Source organism: Haemaphysalis longicornis, unplaced genomic scaffold (genome assembly GCF_048455015.1).
Source record: "Haemaphysalis longicornis isolate Haplotype H1 unplaced genomic scaffold, Haemaphysalis longicornis Haplotype H1 scaffold_33, whole genome shotgun sequence".
NCBI lineage: Eukaryota > Metazoa > Arthropoda > Arachnida > Ixodida > Ixodidae > Haemaphysalis > Haemaphysalis longicornis.
The window spans coordinates 2,065,027-2,091,290 of NW_027526346.1; the positions used below are offsets into that span (position 1 = coordinate 2,065,027).

General features: G+C 44.5%; 1 protein-coding gene across 2 annotated transcripts in view; it reads right to left on the reverse strand.

Moving 5' to 3' along the window:
- The window catches only part of LOC144177875 (A-type potassium channel modulatory protein KCNIP1-like), a 238,561-nt gene extending 222,742 nt beyond the window's left edge, over nt 1-15,819 (reverse strand). For both annotated transcript variants that reach the window (XM_077705455.1, XM_077705454.1), the window contains exon 1: nt 15,473-15,819. The gene's annotated coding sequence lies outside the window, so the exon portion shown is untranslated. The remainder of the gene's footprint in view (nt 1-15,472) is intronic.
- Between the last annotated feature and the right edge of the window lie 10,445 nt (nt 15,820-26,264).

Sequence of the window (26,264 nt, forward strand, 5' to 3'; positions counted from 1 at the left end):
CTCATGTTCGATGAAATGAGCGTCAGAAAAAGCATTCACATTCGCGAGTCGGACATGGCACTACTGGGCAAGGTGGATTTCGCCGAGCACACACGACCAGGGGACCATGGCAAAGACGGCGACCACGTGCTGGTCTTTCTGTTTCGACCTTTCCTGGGAGGATGGTCGCAAACTGTGGGCACATTTTGTGCTTCCGGTGCTTCCCCAGGGTCAATCGTTGCTAAGCTTCTTTTGCAGTGCATTGTTCACCTCACGAACGCTGGTGTTGTTGTTGACGCAGTGACGTGCGACAACTCAACATCAAACCAATCAGCCTTGAGATCTCTGGGTACGTCTTTTCGAATTTTATTTAGCTGTGGTTAGTGATTTAGTAGAAAAACTGTACTACTAGACTGTTTTTCTCTCAAGGTGTCAACGGTGACATTCTCAAGCTTCAAACTTGTTTTGAACACCCGTGTGAGCCCTCCAAGCAAGTCCATGTAGTGATAGATCCCCCGCACATATTTAAGTGCATCAGGAACAACTTGCTGAAAGTTGGCAAGTTTTTGGTAAGTAAAAAAAAAAAGTTGCATATGAATGCCTTGACCTGCACATAAATTATTCAGTTATAAACAAATTTGTCACTTGTCCTTATGTTACAGCTGCCTCAAGGACAGGAGGTGTTTCACTGTCACTACAAGGACTTACTGGACTACGAGGAGGAACAGGCTGGGCTCCGGGCTGTACCGAAGTTGACGAAGGCCCACATTTTTCCCAATGCGTTCCAAAAGATGAGTGTGAAGTTGGCTGTCCAGGCAAGTCATGCACGCAACTGTGCAAAGTGTATTTCAAAAACATCTGCTCACACGTGTTTTGGAAAGTTAACGTAAAACCTTGTTGCCACACATTTTGCAGCTGTTCAGTGAGAGTACAGCTTCGGCCATGGAGTTCTATAGCGAGCAGGAAGACTGCAAGAAGCTCCATGGGTCGGCTGCAACATCCCAATTCACAAGAACACTGAACAAGCTGTTCGACTGCCTGAACTCCCGGAGGCCAGACCATGTTCGATTCAACGAAGCACAACACATTGCTGTGAGAATCTTACGTGTGTTATGAAGTACCCTTTGTGTACTATAGATGAAGCATAATTTTATTCCAGGTGTTGAAGGACAGCATTGCATGGCTGGACAACTGGGAAAAATACATCCAGACATTACCGACTCAGAGGCAAGTCTGCTTTCTCAGTAAGCAGACATGTGGAGCTCTCAGAATAACTCTGCATAGCTCAGTTGCCCTCATCGAGAGCTTGCTGTCATCTGGGTTCCATTACGTACTCGTTGGGAACTTTGGACAAGATCCTCTGGAGGTAAACATGATTACTTTTATGCGTATAAATGTGCTATGAATTTCTCATTTTTGCGATAAATTGATCATTTCTTTCTAGAGATTTTTCGGCATCGTCAGGCATGTTGCTGGTGACGGAGGGCAGCCAACTGTGCAACATTTCTTGTTCATCTATCGGATGCTCTCCGTAAACAACCTGGTTCGGCCACCAAAACGGGCATTGGTCGAGGGAGATGGACCCCAGCTGTTGCTGAAGCTCCAGGGCCTCTTTGACAAGAAAAAACCTGCCTCCAGTCAGGTAAAGTGCCCCTTGTTTGTTTTTTACTCACAGAAATCGCAGTTATGTTAGTCTTAGCTCTAGTTTCTTTTTTTCAGGAGCAGTTCCACTACACAAACGACCAAATAACCAACTGAAACATAATGTGTTACTTTAATTTATGAATCTCAGCCTATACATTGAATTATTTGAAACTTGGAATGTATTTTCAGGTTGACATGTTGGCAGTCCTCTTTGATGACGTTCTTGAGGAGCCCGGAGACGCAGCGAACACTTCATCCGTGCCTGACGATACGCTCTCCACCAAAGAGTGCATCCTTGATTATCTTGCCGGTTACGTGGTGAAGAAGTTTTCAACACTGAGCTGCACCGACTGCGTGGGAACACTGAAGAGCCAGACACGAGAGCCAACTGACCTAATCCTGAAGAAGTCGAGAGGATTCCTGCAAGTGCCCTCATCCCAGCTCTTCAGCCTGTTGCGCATTGTGGAAGGACATGTTGAAGAACTGACTGTGGACACAGTTGCATGTGCCGATGTGTATGCGAACATTGTCGACCAAGTTTTGCTCGACAGCCGCACTGCCTCTGCTGGTGTGGGCTGTAGGTTGCACTATGTGGGTACCACAGCAGAGGTTGTTCATTTTTTTTTGAGGTGCCGCCTGCACTTCTACACCAGGGAAAAAAACAAGCTGACGCGAGCAACGCGGCGAGCTAACTGCCCAGCAAGTGGTGGCAACAAGCCTAGTGGATAGCAGTTGTTCTGTTTGTCATGCAATATGTGAAGGCCAACTGTTGTGTTTTGTGTTAGCAAGTAACACATATTTGTATGATGTTGTTTATTTTCCTGCATCCGCCATGCTATTGCCATAAACTTGTGGGAATAAACACTTGTACCACACAGCCGCGGCACGTTTTCTAGTCCTTTGCATGCGCTTGGCAGCTGCCTGCGACGATCAGCCAGCGGTCAGACAGCTTCCTGTCATCTGTGTGGCGGAACCAAAATCCACGGCGGCCACATTTTGGTTATCCAATCAGATATTTTGAATTTGGAAAGCGGGGCATGGCTATCTTTGCCTGCATGTTTTTTTTTTTTTTTTTAACTTGCCCTCCGCGTTTGCCCAGGGGCTAAGGCGTTGTGCTGATAAGCCCAAGGACGCGGGTACCCGGTAGCTTTTCTGGTGTAGGCGAAAAGAGAAACCGCCTGTGTGTTCGAGATTTCGGCGCGAGTTAGATACCCGAGTGGTTAAAATTAATGCGGAGCGCTACACTACGGCGCGCGTCCCATTGTCTGTGTAGCATCGGCACGTTAAATTTCATAATCAATCAATGTTTTTTAACTTGCCGTTTGGGTGGGAGGGGTGTGACAGGCACTGAGCCTGCGAATTTTTATATGACACCCTATACTGATGAGGACAGCCGAGAAAGGAGCTCAAGGAAATTGCTCCTGCCAAGGCCCCTCCGCGCGCCCATTAGGCTGCTTCCATTTCGTGAGCGTTTTTTTTTCCTGCTGTCAACGGTCACTTTCCGAATCTAGATTATTTTTTTACATTATTAGCTCGCTATCAAATAGCGCAAACACAGCGCTAACCCAACGTGCTGTACGTTTGCACACCTATTTGCTCAGTGCAGCATGTCGCCCAGGGTGAATACAGATTTAATTCTGGCGCTAGTTAACTGAAATCATGCAGGCGGCTGCAAAGGCTAATCGAAAATTGAAAACGCCAGATGTCCGCCTTCTCAAAGCGAGAGCGTAGCGGTGCCTGCCGCAACGAACGAACACTGCAACATATACGCCTCAGTAACACCCGTGGTCTTGTCTGAAGTTCACAGCTGAGCTACACGACAACAATTGACTCAAAAACATGCACACATCGCTCGCGTTTTTACAGGTGGAAATGAAGAGCAGATGAAAGCAAGCGCGTTGCCGACGGAGAAACAGCCGGCCAGCAAGCGCCGCGACCGCTGGCGAAGCCTTCACGTTAACAGGGGCGATCCTAGCGGCAGTTTTTGTCCCTAAATGAAACTTCGGCCGGAGTTTCGTGACCAGAAAAGCATTGAAGGACTCTGGTGATACTTAGGGTCCCTCGCTTTCGGGTTTTATATTTTAACACGGAAGTGTTGTATGCCGGGATACACCTACATTTTGCGGACGTCATATCCGTCACGGAAATGACGCCTGTACACCTTTGCCGAAGCGACCCGCTAGCAGTACGTCGCTCGCCAAGCACGCCCACAAGACAGCCACCGACCCGAAAATGATGCTCATTTTGGTGCAGATTTCGCTGCATACTTCACTCTCGTGTTTTACCGATTCCTAGGAGAGAGGAATCAAAAACCGTTTTTTTAATCTACTCCTTACAGCACTGGCCATTTCCTGCACCGGAAGACAACAACGCCGGTTGTTCGCACAAATTGGACACTTGAGGCTTGTGCCTCGTTTAAAAAACCGAAACAATTGTCAAGTCATGGCACAGTCACAATGTGACACGGGTTCCCATCGATCTGTGACGCCGTTGTAAAGACCTGACGTCCACCGATCGGCAGCAGTTCGGAAGGGAGGACACACAAAAAGGTGGCATTAGCGACGGGGCTGCAGTTCATTTGGAACTTCGTTAGCTGCAAGCCTGCGGCGACGCGTTTCCAGTTGTAGTGCGCCGCGGCCGGAAGGCTACTACAGTAAAAGCTCGTTAATGCGAACTCGAAGGGAACCATTATATTGTTCGAATTAGGCGGAGATCGAATTAGCGGGTGGACGCTAGAATGAATGGACATCGCGCCACACTGCGCGGGAACAACACAAAGAAGCCACATCAGGACTCGTCATCGCGAATTAGGCGCTACCACACGTTCGTGGCAGGTGACTTCGTTACTAATGACACTGTTTATGCTCAAAAACCCGTTTATTTACATGGACGTGTCGAGCCAATCCAAATTCAAAGTAATCGTTCGCTGCGGAAGCGGAAGTAGCTGTCGCAGTTGCGTAGCGCGTGCGCTTTGCTGTTTTTTGTTTCGTTGTTTTGCTTCTCTGGTGAATTTGCGTTGGTTTGCATTTGCAACAGATCGTAATCATTAAGGGCCGACTTCCTCTGCGAGGAGCGATGGAATCCAGGGGATCCCTGCTCGAACTAACCGTTTTAATTACCGATGCGTTAGAATTATCTGGAGTTTTTCTCCGTTGAAATATACAAGGATGTGCCGTGATCAGGGCGTCAGTTTCAATTAACCCTAAGTTCGAATAACCGAGTTCGAATTACCGAGGTTTTACTCTATTAGGCCGGGCTCATAATGTTTCCTCAACTGTCGTAGTAACTTCAAAAAATAACGCCTTTCACGTCTCAACCTACCGATCTGTGTGAAACGCTGTTTTTTTTTTTTTTGCGTTTATAGATCACGCTATGGATTTTGCGTCGGTAGTCTGAACATAGCCTTACGCTGTCTCGAGTATACTCTGCTTTGAGCGTCCGCAACTTGTGCTCAGTGCACGCGAACAGGGCCGAAACCGCCTACCCGCGTGAGACCATATTTTGTTTACTGTTAATTTGTGGCGTACAACGTTCGGACAGATGCGATAACGCCAGCATCTCCTGCTATCCGCTACACCAGTGCTTTCATTTACCTGGTGGAAGGCGCCTTATTTAAATTTGGCGCCGATCAGTCAGATGAGGCGTGCGCTATGGTGTTACACGGACCACGGAGATCAGGCAACTTCAAAACTTACTCTTGACACCTCACACTCTGAAAACAGCGTGGACTCCCGGAACTGCACCCTGTCGTGCAATCCTTAAAACTCCAATTAAACGTTGCATCAAGACAACTGTGGGTAAACTTTGAAGGAACGCTTCCGGAGAACGTGTCCCTACCAAACGTATGGAGAGTTAGAGACGAAACAAGCAAATGCGGGGGGGTGGCTCACGACACTGTATTGACCACAGGGGTGCAATGTCCCGCGTACACGGATGCCCCTTAATCGATTTATTGAACACATTCCCCTGCCATGTATTTTTTGGTTGTGAAGTGGGAGTGTTAACGCGTCGAAGCTGCACCCGGGCAGTGAGGCACGCCTTAGTAAAGGGCTACGGATTAATTTCGACCACCTCGAAATCTCTAACACGCGTCGAAATCTCGACACTGAGAGTTTTTGCTTTTCGCCTCCATCTGAAAAGCAGACACAGCTGCCGTGATCGAACCCCCGTTTTTTTTGTATCTCTTAATTACATTTATGCTGGCGACGCTTACACCATCGGAGACGACATTCACTCCCTAACCAAAACCCTTTTAAAGCAAAAGCTTTACTGATTTCGTCCAGCGGTTTCGCGGATGATACGCAAGTTTACCTTTTGACCGGGGAAAGAATCCCGGTGACACACCCCTCAAAGGGCATCGTGTGATTCGCCCGGCCCACTTTCGGCGCTGCGCACAAGGCCTCGTTTTCAGTCCTTCTGCTCATATGAGCGGCGGCCGCTGCCACCGTAGCGGCCGATTGGCTGGTCGGCAGCCGACCACCCCCGCAGCCTCCAATGCATGCGCCGCTCGGTCGGCTCGGGCTACGTGACTCGTCTCGCGCCCTGTGAAGAGGAACGGCGCGTTCGCCGTGAATAAACGCAGCGTTCGCCGGGCCTACTTCTGTGAGCGTTGCACGGACCGAACGACTTTGGGCTGTGGTCGGCAGTGTAGCTACATCAGAGGTTAACCAAGCAAAACCGAGACTCAACCAGACTAAGCCAACCTTTTGCTTTGCATATCCAGTATTAGCTGAGCTAAGCTTCAGCCATTTGTTTCTCTGTCCCTGGAGGTTAGTGCACGCCTTCATAAGGACTAAAAAGGGGCAGTACGGTATTTACACTGCGTCACGGCCCGAACTAAACTTTCTCAAGAGACATCCAAACTCTACTGTACACGCGTCCCTGTCTGCCTACTATGGAGTCACTGTAACTAGCTCCTCGCTAACGCAACGGCGGATAATGCCTGGCACCCTACTTTTATACCATGGCCACTGCCTTTTATGAAAGCCCACCAAATGAACAATTTTCTCCAGAAAGAATATCTTTTCTCTGCTGTAATGGAAAGATTACATTGTAAAAACAACCATCAAAGCACTAAAGTTGCAGTCTGTAAAATGCAAGTAAGGATGTCATAATCTTCGGAAACTTAATTTACCCGCGGACTTCATTCCTATTCTCGCCTCTGGGTATGGCTCTCCAAACGTTAACTCTGGTGCGAATTCATTTCGCGCAGTATTCTTGGCCGTTCGAAGGAAAAGGAGATTAAACTAAGGGATACTCGACGCAGTTTTCTCTTTAGAAATAAAAAAAATATAATCATTTTGAGACCAGTACTGGAAAAAATGTTTAGTTTATCTTCTGCGTCGTTGTATCTGAATTTTCTCTCTTGGGAGGTGGCCGGCGGGTCCCCGAACTTGTCCGAATAAATTTTCCGCTTCGTTTAACGAAATGCGCTGTTACTGAATTTGCATCGACATCCGAGGAAAATTCTAGGAACCGGCATATCCGAGCCTGGTTTCGCAATAGCCTCGAGCAACTTTTCAGGTCCGGTCTTCGTAACGAACCCGGACGCTTCCCCGAGGGTGAAAAATGTGCACGATGGCCGGAAATTTGGGAACTTTTGTGAGAAATGAACCGCTCCATGGTTTATGCTCATATATATATATATATATATATATATATATATATATATATATATATATATATATATATATATATATATATATATATATATATATATATATATATATATATATATATATATATATATTTATATATATATATATATATATTATGAGAAAGTCTCCGTCCGCTTCAAGGCGAAAGCGTGTTCTACGCGAAATATCGTATTTATAAAACTGTAGTAGAAGACTCCGAAAAAGTACACCATTTGCTCAAAATAATCGAGTATGACACTTCACCTCCCTTGCAGACACCCTTTTTTTTTTCTCGGAATGGAAAACAACACAAAACCTAAAAACGGGAGACACCGTTTAGATCCCTCGTGTTACTTTTTCTCTGGTCCATTTCCCATAAACTTCCCAACTGGAACGGACCCGGACGGCCCGCCAGCTCCAAGGCATCTTTGAATAAGGATGCCTCTCACTGGGTGGAGGCCCCAAGAACATCCTCCTGCTCATTAGTACAACAAATGTTTGTCTCTCTCTCTCTCTCTCAAGTCTCTGACGGTCAGTGAATATAAGCGGTAGCGGAACACTGCAAGATAGATAGCTCTAAAGCCCTGCAATTGAATCGCCGCTGTAAACACTGCAAGGTTCTCTAAGCGCTGTAGGTAAGCGTCCCTACGCTGTTTGTGGAGGCGGCATACCACACGGTACCGCCCTGCTGCGACTATAGCCGTTGGAGTAAAAGTTTGTTTTTACGGCGGAAACCTCAGATGTCTCAAATAACTTGAAAAGTGACTGATGTCGTCGTCTTTCTACACGAATGTCACCAAGAAAACCTGTGTTCTAAAAAAATAAATAAAAATTCGTCCACCCACTCCATACGGGTGGTTACAAGAGAAGTAGTAACTGGCGACAGGTGTTTTCCATATGACGCGTGGCCTACCCATTTCGAGGCGACATGCGGACGATGTTTGCCAGTACTATTCTTCTTCGTCAATCTCTGCTGCTTTTGGCCATCTTTCTTTGGGATTAATAACCGGAAGACAATTAATGCCACAATATAGATTCACGATCTGTTTGTAGGCGCTTTTTATTTATTTGAAACGCTTTTTATGTACAGATATCTGAAATTATTAGAGCCATGAACCATGTACTATATGAGCTTGCTTTGTATTTGTTCTTCCATTTATTTTTTGTTTGTTTTTCCGCCTTTTCCTGTTACATGTGCACTCTTGACTGTGTTATTGAATTGAAATTTATCCAACGCATTATTACTCCTCATCTCCCCTATGTAATGCCTTCCGGGGCCTTCAGACCATCTTAATAAATAAATAAACAAGTTGACACTGCTCCCGTACTGTCCCGACCCGCCCGCCGTTGTTGCTTGAGCTGCGCTTCACGCAGTAGCTCGCTGCAAACGCGCTGTGCTGCAAGATACTTTCTCGCTCCCTCAGATGCGCCATTCCCTGTTATCATAATCGCTAACTGCGAGAGTAGAGCGTACGCCATCTACAAACACAGCCAATGTGTTTCCCATTGCTTCCAATTCCTCTCCAAACTTGGTTTTTCGAGCGTGCGCGTAAGGTTGCGCCGGAGAAGTTTTGTGCGCACATGGGCAGCCGTATTTTAGTTTCATCTTAGCATATAAAGCTTCGGAATGAAATATACATTTGAGTGATGATGATGATGATGACGATGGTGGTGACTGATAGCGGTATCCGCTTTGTAGCGGGGTGATGACGCGTCATCTTACCAAAAAAAACTAAAAAGAAACTAATATACCTATGTTCTACACTCTTTGTTTAATACATACTAGTGCTGCTCTTAGGCCAGGCACAAAAAACTCATTAGGCACAAAATATATTTTGTGTTACAGGTGGTACCTGCACTAGGCAATATTCCACTCTCTGCTTTTCGCCCAGCTGCCTTCTAATCTTTTTTTCGTCGCCTCGACAGCCTTGAAGTTAACTTCCTCTGTGCTACCCTTAAATCCTAGGGCTTCTGGAAGCCGAATACTTCCCTCATATAGATTTGGATGGATATCCTCGCATACTAACACTATGTGCCGCATAGTTCCTGATCCTTTTCCGAAGTCCACGCATGCCCCATCATTTTGTGTGCACTTCCCCACAATGCTTCCAGTTCGCAAGCCACCTGCTCTAGCCTCAATTTACCTTTCTGAAGTCCAATATCTCAGCCCTGTACATCTCTAATGAAGTTTTAGCTTCCACTTTTTTCTCTCTATTTATTCGTTTCTATTTGCCTTGCCCGTGTTTTTGTTACCTTGGCCGTCTTGGATTCTCCAAGGTTCTTTCCGTATTTCATCATGCGCTATTTGAAACCTGGTTGCCAAAGCAGGAACTATCTGAGCCCGAACCGCACACTTGTCATCTGAGACATATAACCTGAGGATAAATGGCCCACGGTGGTGCGGTGGCTACTCACTTCTGGTGCTGGTGACGAGGTGCACGGTTAGATCTCGCCTGCGCTGGCCTTTCTTCGGCGGAGGCGAATTACTAAATTTATTATACATTGAGATTTGAATATTTTTCCTCTAAATGGTGTCTGCGAGCACACGTCGCTAGATAAACGTTAATGTAGTGCAAGCACTCGAAAGATGATTTGACGAACTCACAGTATTGTCAGAGTCCGAACTGGTACATAATTCGTAAGGCCCGTTTGTATTGTTGCACAAAAGTGAAGTACTCAACCGGCGCCCCAAATTATTCAGATGTCATGACACGAGTGGACCTTCAAGAAGCTGTAGAAGGAATTCGTTAGGGTGTTCAAGCGACGACTTGTTCTTTTGTCTGACACAAAGACAAAATCCTCATCTAGCCAGTGATTCAAACTACCGACCACACACGTTGGGGAGTGAGTATCTACACGATGATGCTAATTGACATATTTTATTCATAGGAGGAAGTCGCCTAGACTGTTAAGGCAAAGAAGGAGCGATGGACACAGTAAAGGAAGATGCTTTGGGGCAATACGTTCGGGTCATCTGTAAACAGTACGAAACTCGCTATTACCTTAAAGAATAGCAGAAGGGGGCAGTCATCATCACCTCAGAGAACACTTTCCAAGCAACTCGGGCTAGCATGGTTGCCTGATTGATGCAGAAGTTTACACTCACGTGAGTGTATCCACATGATAGTTCCTGGGGCCGTTTTAATAAATACAATAGTGTGCTTCGAAGTCTCGTTCAGCGAAGAGGAAGCAATACTTGTTGGGTTTATGTAAAATCCGGATTTGTCATGCAATGGGAGCTTATCCTTCTGTATGTGACGAAACAAACAGAATCTAAAATCAACTCATGGTAAGTTTGCGACTGTATGCTGGTTCTTCTTGTCCTCCAAGTTTCACGGTAGCGTAACCATGGGAAAACGTTTTTTTTTATTTTTTTATTCTATCCAACACAGCATATTCAGATTAACGGAGGCCGAGCGTGTTTCAATTGAGCGGGTCTGCGCTTTCATTTAGACAAACTCGACGCACCCCAAAAGATCGCAATAAAAGTCCGACCCACCATGTCTTGGTGTTGCGCCTGCAACCGCATTACATAATTCCAAAGTTAAAAGAAAGAGCAGGCGTTTCGTTGACGTTAAAAAATGCTTATGTGGTTCTACCGCTTAACAAGGAAGATTTACTACGGACTAAAGCAGGTATCGCCCGGCTTAAAAATAATTGGCTAGGCGCTTCAGAGGAAGTGTCCGTTCACGACTTGGTTAGTTTTCCGATCCCCTTATCAGATACCCCAGTGCTAAAAAATCCTCAGTTCGCTATTTTATCAGCGGAGCTATTGCTGATGGCCGTAAGTTCGCTGTTGCATAAAAAAATATCATGAAAATGCCCCGCACTCATGAGCACGTGCCTCGCGGCGACCACTGAGCGCACCAGCCGCGCGCAGTGGCTTTCGCAAAAAGAGAAAACGACTGGGAAAAAAACCCGAGGAGCGAGAGAAGGCCGAGCGCTCGTGAGCGCGTGCCTCGCGGCGACCGCCGCGTCCCCGGCTCCCGCTGTGGCCTTAGCCAAAAAACAAACAAAAAGAAAAACCTCCGGCGCTGTCGTCACGCGCTCCCACGCATGTTGCAAAAAAAGCAGCTCTAATGCTAAAGCCGACAAGACACCCTAATTGGGAGAGGTCTTACGGCAGCCGCATTCTCTAGAAGCCATTATGGATAATTGGAGACATAGCAACGAGTGCTCCAATCCTTCTCGAGACGACTTGCAGATCCCACCACGGCTGTCTCGAGTCGATGACGAAGAGCTGGTGGAAGTCTACTAGGCTGAGGATGACTTTGCATTCACTACAAGGCGCGAAGAAGACGACGACCTCTTCGATGCATATGACGATGGTTACTAGCACCGCAACTATGCAAATAAACAACGATACTGAAACTTAACTATATGTGTCCGGCAATGCTCACCTATACCAGCTTCTCCATTCAAGTCTTGCGCGTGAGTACAAGCTTCTCTGAATTTTAAAACTGATTCACGAGAAGATGACGTGTCTGTGATAGACTATACATGAAATCGTGTTTTTTCTATCTTTGATGCTGACGATGTCGGGATAGTGTGGAATCGTAGATAACTTTATTCCGAATGAACTGTTGGATCATTTCCGAAAAATCAATGACGTAACGGCATTATCATCACGCTTTAAAGAAATTAAAAGAGACTGAAATCCGCTATGTCCGGTTAAAAAAGAAACGTGTTCATCGGGAGTACCCTTGGATTACACTCGATATAATACAAATGAAAAGGAAAATTAAGCGACGTTGGAAGGGTGAAGTGACCGGCGACTTTCAGAATCTTATCAGCACCTTGAATGATAACATTCGCACTGCAAGGCTTGGCTTCTTTTACGTCCTTTTTTTTATAAATAGTGAACCGCACAATTTTGGCGCTACTTACCCGAAGAACGCGAAATCGTACAATCATAACTGAGCCTGACGTCATCGCTTACGTCTAACCTTACTTGGGAGTCGCATATCAATGTCATATGCTCTAAAGCGGAAGGAAAAGTAGCATTTTTAAGAAGAAAAGCACAAAAAGCTTCCCCCGAAGCGGAGCTAACAGCATTTAAAACCCTCATAAGACCAGCTCTTAAATATGCAGATATCAACTGGGACCCACATCAACAAAATGTAATAAAGAAAATTGCACGAATTCAAAACTTGACCATTCGGTTTGTTTTCTTAGAATATTCTAGGCATACCGTCGCCACAAATTTAATGAACACAGCCGAATTTACCTCACTCGCACAACGCAGAATAACATCCAAACTAAAATGTACGTATCTTTCGTACCACGGTCACTTTAAATTCCACAAGAAGATAATTTCCTTGAGCCCTTTAAACAAACCACAGCAAAGTGTATCGACAACCCGTTACCAACAACAATAGCCACATAGATTCGGTTTTTACCTCCTGTATTTGTTATTGCAACCAATTATAGGAAAAACGCAGTCAACAGGGAAAATGTGCAATCATTTATCGATAGTGTTTAAAGTTTAAATTTTGTATGAATGTGATATTTACTTTGGTAGTGACTGTGGTATTTACTAGTGGTATTTACTCGCTTATGGAGATAAGAAATCCAGGTGTTACGCTGTCATTTGTCTTGTATATTTTTCTCCTTTCCAGCTAACAGTGTCGCTGTTGTTTAATTGGTTTTTTGCATATAATTACGCCTGGACCGTACTATGTCCACTGTTTGAGTTAATTCTTTGTTCCACTCCTGCCTGGACCGCCACGGCCTGCAGTGTATTGAAGTAAACTAAAAAATAGAGCGCGCACACCTTTGATCACAAGAGAAATTATTCGTTGAAAGCGTGACATAAAGCGACTAAGAAAAAATCATGCGCAGACACTTGCTCTTTCGATTCTCAAGGACAGCCTTGCACGGCCGTACGCTACCCCAAAGATCGTTACTTAAAGACACTGATGGCCAATTTTATAACAAATGACCCAAGCAAATTTGGGAACTTCATTGCCGACAAAAAAAAAGCCCTTTACCGAAATAGCAATACAGGGCTTGTTGTTACTGATCAGAAAGTGGTGGCTGAGAATTCTAATACGCATTTTCAAAGTATGTTTTCTGGTTGTAGTGCATATGAACCAAACGCTAAGTGTTCGACCCATTATAAACATATTTTGTGTCTTATTCTGGTGTATTATCGATGCTTTTAAATCTTAATTCCAAAACATCGTGTGGACGTGATGATTTGTCATGTATGTTTCAAAACGTTTGCTGAACATGTAAAATATCTTTATAAAATGTTTCTTTCATTGTTGTCGTCAAACCTACCAGGCGCGTGGAAAGCAACTCGAATTATTCCTGTATTAAAAAAAACATGAATGTCTCTCTCCTCAAAATTATCGCCCCATATCGCTGATGTCATCCTGCTGTAAACTAATTGAACATATAATTGCCACCCAGATTGCAAATTTTTCGGATCAAATTCCATTTGGCCCACTTTCATCATGGCTTTAGGAAGGGATTTTCAATGGCGACGCAACCGGTCACAGTTATTCACTCATTTGCAATAAATCTTGATAGCAATAAGTAAACCAACATAATTTTAGACCAGGAAAACGTTCGACAGAGTATCTGATGAAATATTGATCTTAAAACTTAAGCGGGTTGGCCTTGCAGACATCCCGGTAAACTGAATTGCAGAATATCTCAGCAACCAGGTGAAGTTTGTTGCCATTAATGAACACGTTGCACAGTCTCTTCATGTCTCATCAGGTGTACCCCAAGGAAGTGTACTGGGACCATCCCCTTTTCTCATTTATATCAATAGTATGGTGAACGTCATAGAACGTACTGCACAAATTTTATTATTTGCAGAAGATTGTGTTTTGTTTCATGATACTGACTCTGTCCGCGATCAAAACGAGCTTAACAAAATATTTCCATTATAGATCAGTGGTGTAATTAACGGGGAATCGACGTAGAAAAAAGTATCTGCTTGCGGTTGACACACAAAATAAATTCGCTATACCATGTGTTCCAACTAGCGCCTTAAACACTCAGAGAGGTCTCTAGCTACAAATATTTGAACTTGACCATAACTAACAATTTATCTAACCTGCACGCCGACCACCTATGTTCAGCTTCAATTCGAAAACTCGGCTTTTAAAGACATAAACTGCGTAACTGCCCTCCAAATTTAAAGCTTCTTAGTTATTTTCCCTTTGTAAGGCCTAAATTAGAATACGCCTGCTTAGCGTGGGACCCTTACACTAAGCTTAATATTGACAAAATTGAGCAGCTTCAAAGGAAAGCAGTTTGTTTTACATACAAAAAACACTTGCCATGTGATTTACGTCTGCAATAATGAATGCAAACGACCTGCATCCCCTTGCGTCCCGCAGAGTTAAACAATGGCTTGATTTCCTTTCCTTGCTACGTAACCAAAAACTCAAAATGGGTACATCATCGTATTTATCTTTACTATCAACTGGACACACCTGACGTCCCCATCCAAATTGTATTGCCCCATATTTCGCGAGAACCGAAGTTTTTATGCACTCGTTTTTTCCACGGTCAGTATCTGATTAGAACAAAATACGTGATACCCACTCATTATGAATTACGTACATCGAAGAGGATTATGTAGGGTGCACGTTATTCCTGTTTTCTTTTAAGTGATGTACCCTTCCTGCTTGAACAACTTCTGGTCCGCAGTATGTCCTCCATGAAATAAATAAAAGAAAGTGTGTTGCTTCAACACAGCGAAGAGTTCGGAGAATGCGGAAAGGGTAACTGTTTGCTCAGCGTATTGATCGTATTTGAATCTTTACGGAGAAGTCATAAGAGGCATCCGCCCATGTTTTCCGTGCGAGTTACATTCGGAAAAGTGACAAATTTCAAGGCTAGAAGTACAAGAGATTATGGTTCTCAACACTTATCATAGTTTAATTCAATACCTCTGCAGAACTCACCGCTGCCCAGATTCGTTGTGTCTATCATGCTCATAATAACGTGAACTTTCTACACAAAAGACTCGAAGCCACCTGTAACTTGAATGGCCGTATTTATCGATCATGCTCATAATAAATTCCGCCGCTTACCTCTTCTAAAATGGCCATATTTCTACGAAAAAAGTTGAACGGGAATGCATTCACATTTCTTTAACATGAAAGTTGACAGACAAAGTTAAAACACCGACATGACTAAACACGAATAAAAAATTGTGAATCCCTTTCGCAAAGAGTATAAAGTCGTCTTACCAGAACCAGTTAATCGAGAAGACTCGTTTCTATTCCTCTCCACGCGGCAGACGACGCGTGCAAAAGGGCACTGCTCACTGCACTTGAAGTTGAACACACCATCCAGAGTGGCGCCACTTATGCCGCACGTCCACAAGCGTGATCGGGACACACGCGATCAGACAAAATGGAAACGACGAGCACTTCCACGGTTCAATCTTGGCGTGCACGAGGTAGTTTCCTCTCCCTTCCACCCGCACAGCACGTAGGAGAGTGGCAAGCGACCTGGATAACTGGCGCTCGGCACGGAGTCAAGTGTGTTAGTCTAAGCGCACCCGGGGTTTGTCGGCCCCGCGACTTCAGCCAGAGGCGCGACGGGAGCCCGAAGCTCTGTTTATGAGCCGGGTTCACGGCGGCCAAAGAAATGGTTCCCACGTGTGCGGGAGGGCGCATGCGCCGTGGCAGTCACGTGACGAACCCGGGAAGCTTCCCCGCCGGCGTCGAGCGTCCGGCAGCCGCGGCACGGTTGTCGTCTGCTACTCGCCTGTAGCAGACGACGCTTGCGCTTCCTAGAGCGCGAAGCCAGGAGAAGCAGCGGCGGCAATAATTATCGACGCACATTTTTACCATATATAGCAAGGGATCTTCTTATATTCCTTTTGTTTGAACGTAAGCAAAGCATTTGAAATGGCTCGCAAGAGTCGCAGAAAGCGGTAAAAGTAAATAAAAAATTTAAAAAATGAGCCCATTCACTACTCCGTACAGCTGCTTAACCAGGGAAGCTCTAACCTGCGGCCGCTGTTTCCCCGTGTGTTACTCCTTAAGGTTCATCGAAGTCTTTTTCATTATACGCTGCGTGTTTGTAGCATTTTCTTTCGTTGCAGTATCAGGTCGCGGCGTCACTAATCGTAAGCTGCCTGCTCGTCGCAAGTACGAATGACGCGTGGCCTACAAATTTCAGCGTAAACGTGCGGCCAGTGTTTCCCAGTGCCGCGATAACGCTGCTCTACCCACCCCACCAACCTCCCCTACCAGCCGTTGTCCTTTCTTCTGTGCTACGCTACCGTTCTGCTGCGACTGAGGCAAATCCTGCGACACTTTGTCTATTCCTTTAAACTTCGCTCAACCCCGGTTTTTTCACGCGTGCGTATAGGGTTGGGAAAGAAAAGTTTTCGGTGTACATAGGACCGCCAGATTTTTGTTTTGAAGAACCACATTAAAATTCGCTTTGAAAAAATTCGTTAGATTACCCTTCGACCTGATAGGCGAGCAAGCTCCTACAACGTAGTTTTGAGGTGTGGTCGAAGTTGTAATCTAAGGGGGAAATTATTTATTTCGTGATTGAATTGTGTGCACTTCCAAAGCGCATTTTCAAGGGGGTACTGAATATCGTTATTTAAATTCAATTTAAACTGCTTGCATTACGAACGCCAAATGTGCCGGTCTTTTCCCGTCTTTAAAATTTGACAGAAGAAGGTTGCGGAAATGAACTTGTTCTGCTTTAGCCTTTTTTATTTTCAACGTGTCTAAGAGTGCAGCGTGCGGGGAGGACGAACATGAAAAAATTGACCACGTATCTGCTCATTTCGTTGCAAATGCCGCTTCCCTTCGATATCCGTCTCACCTGTCATGCTGTTCCTCTTGCGTCGCTCTCCTCCCAAGGTAAACATTCTGGAGTTCTCACAAGTCACTTCAAATTTACCGCTGTCCCCTGCTCCAGGTCCGGTGCTTCGATTCCAGCGCTGCCGTACGACGGAGACCCGCGTGAATCAAGGCACCCTACCTCAACATTTATAGAACTCCGTTGCCCTACTCCACGTGCGTTTCGAGCGGAACTTGAGAACCTATCTAGTTGAACCTTTCGTAACTGTTGCCGATTGATTTCATAATGAAAATGCCGCTAGAAGCTATAGTGGCGCGGGTGACAGCAGTTGACGGAGTGAATGCAGTGGATGTAGTATTTCATTTGCTATCACAAAAATCACGCATCCATGAATTTATAAAGGAAAACTGAAAATATCACTCATGCAATGATTTTCTTCCTCATGTTTGCATAATGGTTTGTTCTTGGTCAACAATGTTGACAAGTATGAACATTGCTCTGAACCTAAACGTTTTTATTTGGCCGTTGGTGTATAAAACTATTGCGTAGCTTCTGTTTCACTTTGGCCGGGTGGCTGCGTTGAGTCACAGACAGACAGACAGACAGACAGACAGACAGACAGACAGACAGACAGACAGACAGTCGGACAAAGTTCCTGCGTTTAAGTCGCCCAAGAAAGACTATCGTCTTTGAAATTTACTTAGTACGAAATTATTCCTCAAATCCTCTAAAGCGCAAGTTCCGTACGCCGATGCGTAGAACGCGGCTGTGAATTGCCTCCGCGTACAGACAAGCTAGAATTTAGATTCAGAGCAAGCACACTGGCACCGCTGTCGCCATCTAGAGGGAATATGACGAAAGCAGTCTTCCCGCCCACCGCGAAAGCGAAGGGCACAGCACCCCGAGAGACACCTGTCAGAGCGGAGGCCAAACTCTTTGTTATTCTGCTCTGCTGTCGCGCGAGGGCAGAGCAAGTGCAGCGGTCGCACCGTAAATTGATTACGCCAATGGCGCTGCCTACAAACATGCAAATTGAGAGGAAATTGTGGTACCTAGATCTTTTCTTTTAAACACCAATGTGTGTAGACAGCGCTGCTTGAACCACACAGGGTGGATAAAATATTGAAATTCATTCTACGGTTTGGAAAAAAAACGAAATACCTTTCAACTAATAAAGCTTTATAATATCGTACGAGCCGCTCTAATAGAAGCTGCATGATTTCTTGAAATGGTTGCTCTTTCCCAAAGTAATGAATGCATACAAATTTCTTCCAAACAAATTAAAAATTCTCACTTCAAAAGAGCAAGAGAATTGCCTTAATTCTGAAATATTGTTTGAGCGTAACGTTTTAGGACAGATTTCTCCAGAGTTGAAGATAAAGATTTTTTTTTTGTTTTTTCTACCTGCCGTTAATTTATTAACTTCCTTTGTTCATTCATTTGCGCTGTGTTCTCGTCTTTCTTTCCTTTTCCCTGTTCCCTTATTGTTTGCCTTTTCTGACTTCTGTTTCTCTTAGTTCTCTTTCGGTTGGTTGATACGAAGGTACCGGTGGGGGCTGACAGGATGCTCCTGTCGATGTCGATAAGAGCGGAAAGAGCTTGCGAGGGTGCTACCCAGGGTGCGGGTCAAGTGGTGACGGGCGGATTCACACAAAGTAATTCATGTCATGCTCATAACAATTACCAGTGTTTATTCTCTCTGTCTCATATATATAATTTCACACGATGAAGAAATGGCAATTAAGGAGAACCGTACAGTAAGATATCCCGCACGGTTGCCTTGAAATATTATATGCACATCAGGTTGTGACATACGGTAGTAAAGTTTCTTTAGGACAAGGTTCAATTATCTCTGTCTCTTTTCGTCTGCTTAAGATAAACGAAGGGTCGCTTTCAAGTTAGCTTTTTCGTTTGTACACGAATCAATCCCTCCCAATGCTTTCTTCAATTATATCGAAGAACACAAATCAATCAGAGCGTCCCGTTCTGGCACCTGCCAAATAGTTGCAATGTTATTTTTAGTGCTTTAGACCATCGTTCATAGAACGTTGCTTTAGACTTTGTAATCCACTGCCTTATTTTGTCTATTTTCCAAGATGGCTGTGCATTACTCAGGGAAAACCATTTTTCTCATTTTCATCAGCACCGATATCTAATCGTTTTCGTGAAGAACAAAAAAAAGCCACTGCTTATCGTGTGGACTACACAACACAGTAATATTCATCTTTATTCTGTGCAGCGCACCACAGGGTGATGTTACGCTTTGATCTACTGCTAAAAGGGTCGTGCTCATCCGCTGTCGTGGGCCACGGGTGGAGTCTTCAGTTTCTACGGTAATGGCCTGGGTTCGATTACCAGCAGTTGTCAAGTTATTTTCGAAAGCGAATCTCTCTTTGTTTCACTGGTGGCGTTCAATGTCGCCCCAGGGCGCACAGCAGGAAAGCCAACTTTACACGATGGGTTTCACAGAATGACGATGATGAGTAGAGAGGGTACATCAAGCTCCTCAAGAAAATAAGCGCTCCCCGCTACCATAATCGAACCTGGATCCCTCGAGGTATGAAGCCAACGTCCATTCGATTCCACCATTCCGATTTCTCTCTTAGGGGCGAAGCTCCTTAAGGCGTGGGTCTGTCCATCCTCGACGTATGTATGTAGCCACCTCTAGTTTAGTTCTTGGATTGTTTACTAGATGGCGTGGCTACCTCTAGTTTAGTTCTTGGATTGTTTACTAGATGGCGGTACTTGTATATGATGAAAATATGCGCTTGGATTGTTTACTAGATGGCGTGGCTACCTCTAGTTTAGTTCTTGGATTGTTTACTAGATGGCGGGGAGCGTTGTAATAAAACCCGTTCGCTGTTGGCGCGCGCTCGGAGTCGCCCGATGGATAAGGCTGCAGATGTGCGAGCCCGCGAGGCAGAAGCGCTCCGTGAAGCTGCGCGACGCCGCCGCCAAGATCCTGCCGTACGAGAGCTGGAGGCCGAAGCGTGTCGTCTGGCTGCGCGACGACGCCGCCAAGACCCCAGCGTTCGAGAACGAGAGGCCCAAGCGTCACGGCAACGGCGCGAGGACCCTGCCGTACGCGAAGCGGCACGGCTGCGGCGCGAAGAGGATCTCCAAAACGTCAGAGAACGGGAAGCGGCGAGAAAGCGCGCGTATCGGCAGGCAGACCCCGATGCAGTGAGAGCTCGTGAGGCGTCTGCAAAACGCATCAGGCGAGCTCAGCCCCAAGGTGCCGACGGGCGGTTTAAGCGAGACTTTCTAGACGTTGCGTTCGGACACAGATGTAGTGGGTGAACTTTCACTGAAGAGTCACGGTTTTACCGATGATTTCCCCTCAGGAGCTTCGCCCACTCATCATCATTCACCCCGTGGATATGCTGTGAATTTTTTTTTCGTTATTGTATCACCCCAGCCCGACAAGCTGCCTTTTTCATTGTAAAATGTTGTTTTAATTAAATTCTACCGAATATTCTTGTAAATAAGGGTGGTTTGATATGTTTCAGGTAGCATTGAATGAATACGGCTCAACTATACCGTGCTACGGTCCACAGAATAAAGCTGCACATTACCCTATGGTCTTGTCCACAGAATAATTCTGAACGTTATCCTGTAGTCTGCTTCACAAAGTAGGCACTGCCAACGAAAAATCAGGCCCGCATGAATGTAGAGAAGAAGATTAAGAAGAAGAAAAGAGGACTGATGCGAGTTGGGTGGTTGCGCGTGCAGGACGAAGAAAAAAGCAGACGGAGAACCAAAGACGCGCTGGTGCCAACCCAGCCCAACGCAGCGACGAGAGGGACAGGCTCCAACTCCCGTGTCGCCTCCTCCACGGCATCTTCCTGCTTCTGGCGGCCGTGCCTCCACCTCCTCATTTGGTAAGGACTTCAAGCCCAGCCTCTTGTATCCCGGCAAGCAGTCACCGCGCTAATCTGTCATCTCTTCAACGACCGAAGTGAGTGAACCCAATGAAGGGACAAACCTTCATGCGCCACATGACGCGATATTCCCAAAGAAGCCATTTTCAATTTTGAGCAGAGGTCGTAGGTATCAGAATCGGTTGGGTACACACCAAAAAAAAAAAAAATGTCGCTTTCGTGGATTTGTTTCTTTGGCTGCGTATATTCTCACGACAGCTGTGAGAATTACCTCCGTGAAATTTTCGCGGCAGTTTCGACGAAAGCTGGCAGACCCAAAATTCGCTGGTTAACATTACCTGAAGTGAAAAAAATCTGCAGAAATTAACAGCATTATCTTCTAATGCATAGCATGCTTCTGCCGCTTGTCTTGACTGTGAATTTTTTACAGGCAGTAATTTTTGTTTTTGAATGGTGCTTTACGCTATTTATGCATTTATAACGATAAGATGATGACTCCATTTATGCTGTTATAACAATTAGAAGTGGAACTTTCGAGAAATCTGCTTTATTGTGGAAATGCAGGGCATTACACGGTTCGCCATTTTCGGCAATTATTTTGTATTTTTCCTATTGTTTTATTTTGTCTAAATTTTCTTCGGCCAATTATCTTCATTTACGCTATTATCATTATTACAGACAGAACTTTCGAAAATCTGCCTTATTGTGGAAATGCCATGCGTTAATGTTTTGACCATTTTCAGTGAATTTATGAATAATTTTCCTTCTTTTTTCCTTTTTCAAAATTGCGTCCGACCAGTTATCTCTATTTACGTTATTATAATGATTACATTTGGAACTTTCGCGAAACCTGCATTATTGTGGAAATGCAGGGTTCCACGGTTCGCCATTTTTCGTAATTATTTGTTTTTCTCTTTTTTTAGTTTTCTGATGCCATTTATCTCCATATACGCTATAATAACGATTAGAAGTGGAAGGTTCGCGAAATCTGCATTATTATGAAAATGCCGTCCGTCATACGTTTTGCCATTTTTTATTATTTATTATTTCTCTTACTTTTTAGGTTTTCAAATTTTCGTCAGACGAATTATCTCCATTTACATTGTTATAACGATTACATTGAGAACGTTCGCGAAATCTGCGTTATTGTGAAAATGCAGGGTGTTACACAGTTCGACATTTTCGATAATTACTTTATATCGCTCTTATTTTATAATTTTCCAAAATTTCGTTCGTTCTATTTCCAGTTACGCTATTTTTCAAGTGAAACTTTTGCGAAATCTGCCTCAGTGTGGAAACGCCATGCGTTATATGTTTTACCATTTTCCGTAATTTTAATATTTTTATTATTGTTTAGTTTTTCAAAATTCCGTCCCCCCAATTATCTGCTCTGTATTTACGTTATTATAACGATCGCATTTGGAACTTTCCCGAAATCTGCATTGTTGGGGAAATGCAGGTCATTACACGGTTCGCCAGTTTGCGTAAATATTTGAAATATTTGCTATTTTTTTAATTTGCTTCAAGCAATTTTCTCCATTTACACTGTTACAAAATAACAGGTGCAAGTTTCGCGAAATCTCCATTATTGTGGAAATGCCCTTGGTTATAGGTTTTCTTCAGTTTCCGTAATTTTTTTATATATATTTTTACTTTTTAGTTCTTTAAAATTAAAATTTCGTCCAACAAATTATCTCCATATGCCTTTTTATAACGGTTATAGGTGGAACTTTCCCGAAATCTGCATTATTGGGGAAATGCTAAGCGTTGCACTTTTGGTAGTTTCCGTAAATATTCTATATTTGTCTTTTTTTCCTGGTTTTTCAAAATTTCGTTCAATTATCTTTAACTACGCTATTATAACGATTGCGAGTAGAACGTTCGCGAAATCTGCATTATTGTGGAAATGCCATGCGTTATACCTTTTGCCATTATCCGTTATTTTTATTATTTTTCTTACTTTTTATTTTTCGATATTGCTATCGAGCAATTGTGTCCATTTGCGCTGTTATAGTGATTACAAGTGGAACTTTCGCGAAATATGCCTTATTGTGGAACTACCATGTGTTATATGTTTTCGCCATTTTCCATAATTTTTTATGTTTTTTCTTATTTTTCATTTTTCAAAAATTCGTCCGACTAGTTATGTTCATTTATGTTATATAACGATAACAATTAGAACTTCCGCGACATCTGCATTACAATGGAAATGAGGGCGTTACACAGTTCGCCATTTTTGGTAACTATTTTATACCTTTCTCCTTTTTTTAGCTTTGCAAAGCGTCGTTCAACCAATTATCTCCATTTACGCTACTATATCGATAACAAATGGAACTTTCGCGAAATCTCCCTTATTAACGAAATGCCAATTGTTGGATGTTTTTCATTTTCCCTGACTTTAAATATTTTTCTTATTTTTTAGATTTTCGAAATTTCGTCCAACCAATTATCTCCCCATATTTACGTTTTTATGACGATCACATTTGGTACTTTCCCGACATCTGCATTATTCTGGAAATCCAGGTCGCTACATGGTTCGCCAGTTTTCGTAGTTATTTGATATTTTGCTTTTTTTTTTAATTTCGTTCAAGCAATTATCTCCATTTAAGCCCGTTCTACATGGTGCGATTTTTCCTGCGAATTCGCAGATGCCGAGCCACTCGTGCGGCAAAACGACCTTTTTTGTTGCTGCGGCGAAGTGCCAAATGTTCAGAACGGTCGAGCATCCCCCGCAAACGCCGCTCAGCGTGCGGCTCGTGAGCGGCGTATCTGGGCCGGACCTGCGGCCAGTAAAAACACAGCTAGGTGAACGTCACGGCATCTCTGGGTGCACGCTTAGCAACCAGATGGCGTTGCTTGTCTGAGGAACGACTTCGTGACATGGAGGACGAAAAATGGGCCACGAGGGTGTTTAAGTTCCTGTATATGAGGAGCGTGGACACGTGGTGGACACGGAGGACCAGACAGCTGACCAAGCGGTACGGAAAGTCGGTAGGGGAAAGTAGGGTTTACACAAGAGCTAAAAAGCAGGTAAAGGCAGAAGAGACGACAAAGTGGGCACGGAGAATGGAAGGGGAAGAAACCCTGGAGACTTATAGTGCAGAGAAACGGGAAATTAATACGGAGGGATTCTATGACAATACGAGAGGCAGTGCTTTGCTCTTCGAGGCACGGGCTGGGCTGCTGAGAACCCGGGCATACACGGGTAGCTACAGGCAGCAGGATGACACGTGTGCATGCTGCGGCAGTGATCGGGAGACCATATTGTCAGGGGCTGCACAGAGGTACGACCACCGCGGGGTGAGAGGGAAATGACGCTGGCGGAAGCTTTGGGATTTGGCGTGAGGGGGAACCTCAACTTCAATTCCATAGAGGTGACGAAGAGGCGACTGGAGTGGTGGTGGAGGAAAAGTAGGGAAGGGATGGGTACGCAGGCGGAGTAAGCATACGGATGAGAATTTAGAACGGCGAGGAGAAAAAAGGGGGTGGGGGCGATGAGTTTAAAACAGAAAAGAGGGAGAAAAAATCTAAATGTTAGCTGAGAGTAGGGCAAGTAAAAGTAATAAAACAGGCAAGTCGGTTGCTGACAACCGACGCCCCGATTCAAAGGGAAAGCCACTAATCATTATCATCATCATCGGCATAAGCGCGGCAGCACCAGAACGACCAAAACGAAAGCACGCGCGTTCACAACACGCGGTCGCGCGCCGTGTTTTAATGAATGCTTAATCGGTGCCCGTGCAAGTGGCGGACATCACAGCAGGAACGAAGTACGGAAGAACCCAAGAAGAAGTGTCCGAGGTAAACCGAGGTGGGCTAGGCACGCACAAAAACCGAACCCAGGGTGGCTTGCTGTGTTTGTCTTCTCTGCTATGTGTGCGTATATTGCTAAATAATTGGCGATTGTTGTATGAAACCACAAATAAACTCATATTTACTGCAATGCAGACTAAAGAACCTTGCCAGGAAGTGAAATAAAACCTTTTTAAAAACAAAATCACAACGAGATTAGCTCTCGGCTGTTCTGCAAACAACGTGCCGCTGAAATGCGAAAATCGCGACGTTCGCGGGCCATGTAGACGACATTTCCCGGCATTGCGAACTTCACAAGTGCGAAGGTTCGTTCCACCGAATTCGCAAACGAAAAACGCACCATGTAGAACGGGCTTTACGCTATTACAAAGATTACTGGTGTAACTTTCGCGAAATCTGCATTATTGTGGATATGCCTTTGGTTATATGTTTTCTCCATTTTTCATAATTTTTTAATATTTATTTTTACGTTCTAGTTTTTTACATATTGTACGACCAATTTTCTCCGTTTACGTTGATATGACGATATACATTTGGGACTTTTCCGTAATCTGCATTATTGTGCAAATGCTTGTTCGTTTCGAGGTTCGCCATTTTTCGTAATTATTTTATATTTTTCTCATTTGTTTACTTTTTCACAATTTCATTCGAACAATAATCGCCTTTTACGCTCTCACAACAATTACAGGTGAAACTTTGATGAAATCTGCATTATTGTGGAAACGCCAGGAGTTTTACGTGCTGCCATTTTCCGTAATTTTTTTTAATATTTAGTTTTCAATATTTCGTCAACTAGTCATCTCCATATTTGTCTGTATAAAGGTTTTACATTTGCAACTTCCCCGAAATCTGCCTTATTGTGGAAATGCTAAGCGTTGCACGTTTCGGCGGTTTCCTTAAATATTTCGTATTTATCTTATCTTCCTGGTTTTTCAAATTTTCATTCAATTATCTCCATTAAAGGGACACTGAAGTGATATGTAAACATTGTGGGATTACTTGCGCAAATTGTAGTCCGTAGTCCCCAGGCCATGTTACGACCACCTGGGCGCGTTTACGCGATTTTATTTAGTAGAAAAATTAATTCGAAAATGCTGTCCTCCTCTCTTTACGCTCGCCCATTTTCTTCGGCGTTTTCGTGTGACGTCAGGAGGGGATAAGCTGGCTGCGCGACTGGACGGCTCCCCGGCCTTCAGACCGAGTCAGTCGGCCCAGCGTTTCGTCCGCCAGCCGCCGACGGGTCGTCGCAATTCGTTCGCTCAGTTGAAACGAAGCCAGGACACGTTTGTGAATGGTAGCATTTGCCTTTCTTTACTGGGTTAGTTTGTACACTGTATCTAGCTCCAAGTCAAGGTCGCTTCACACAAGCGCTGCACAAGCGCACATGCGATGCTTCGCTGACTGGTATGCCAGTAGGAAAATATAAGGCCTCTTGAAGGCGGGAGAAGAGTCAGCGAAGTCAATATAGGTACTAAGGAAATAAAATCAACTGATATTTTTACCGTACAGCGTAAAA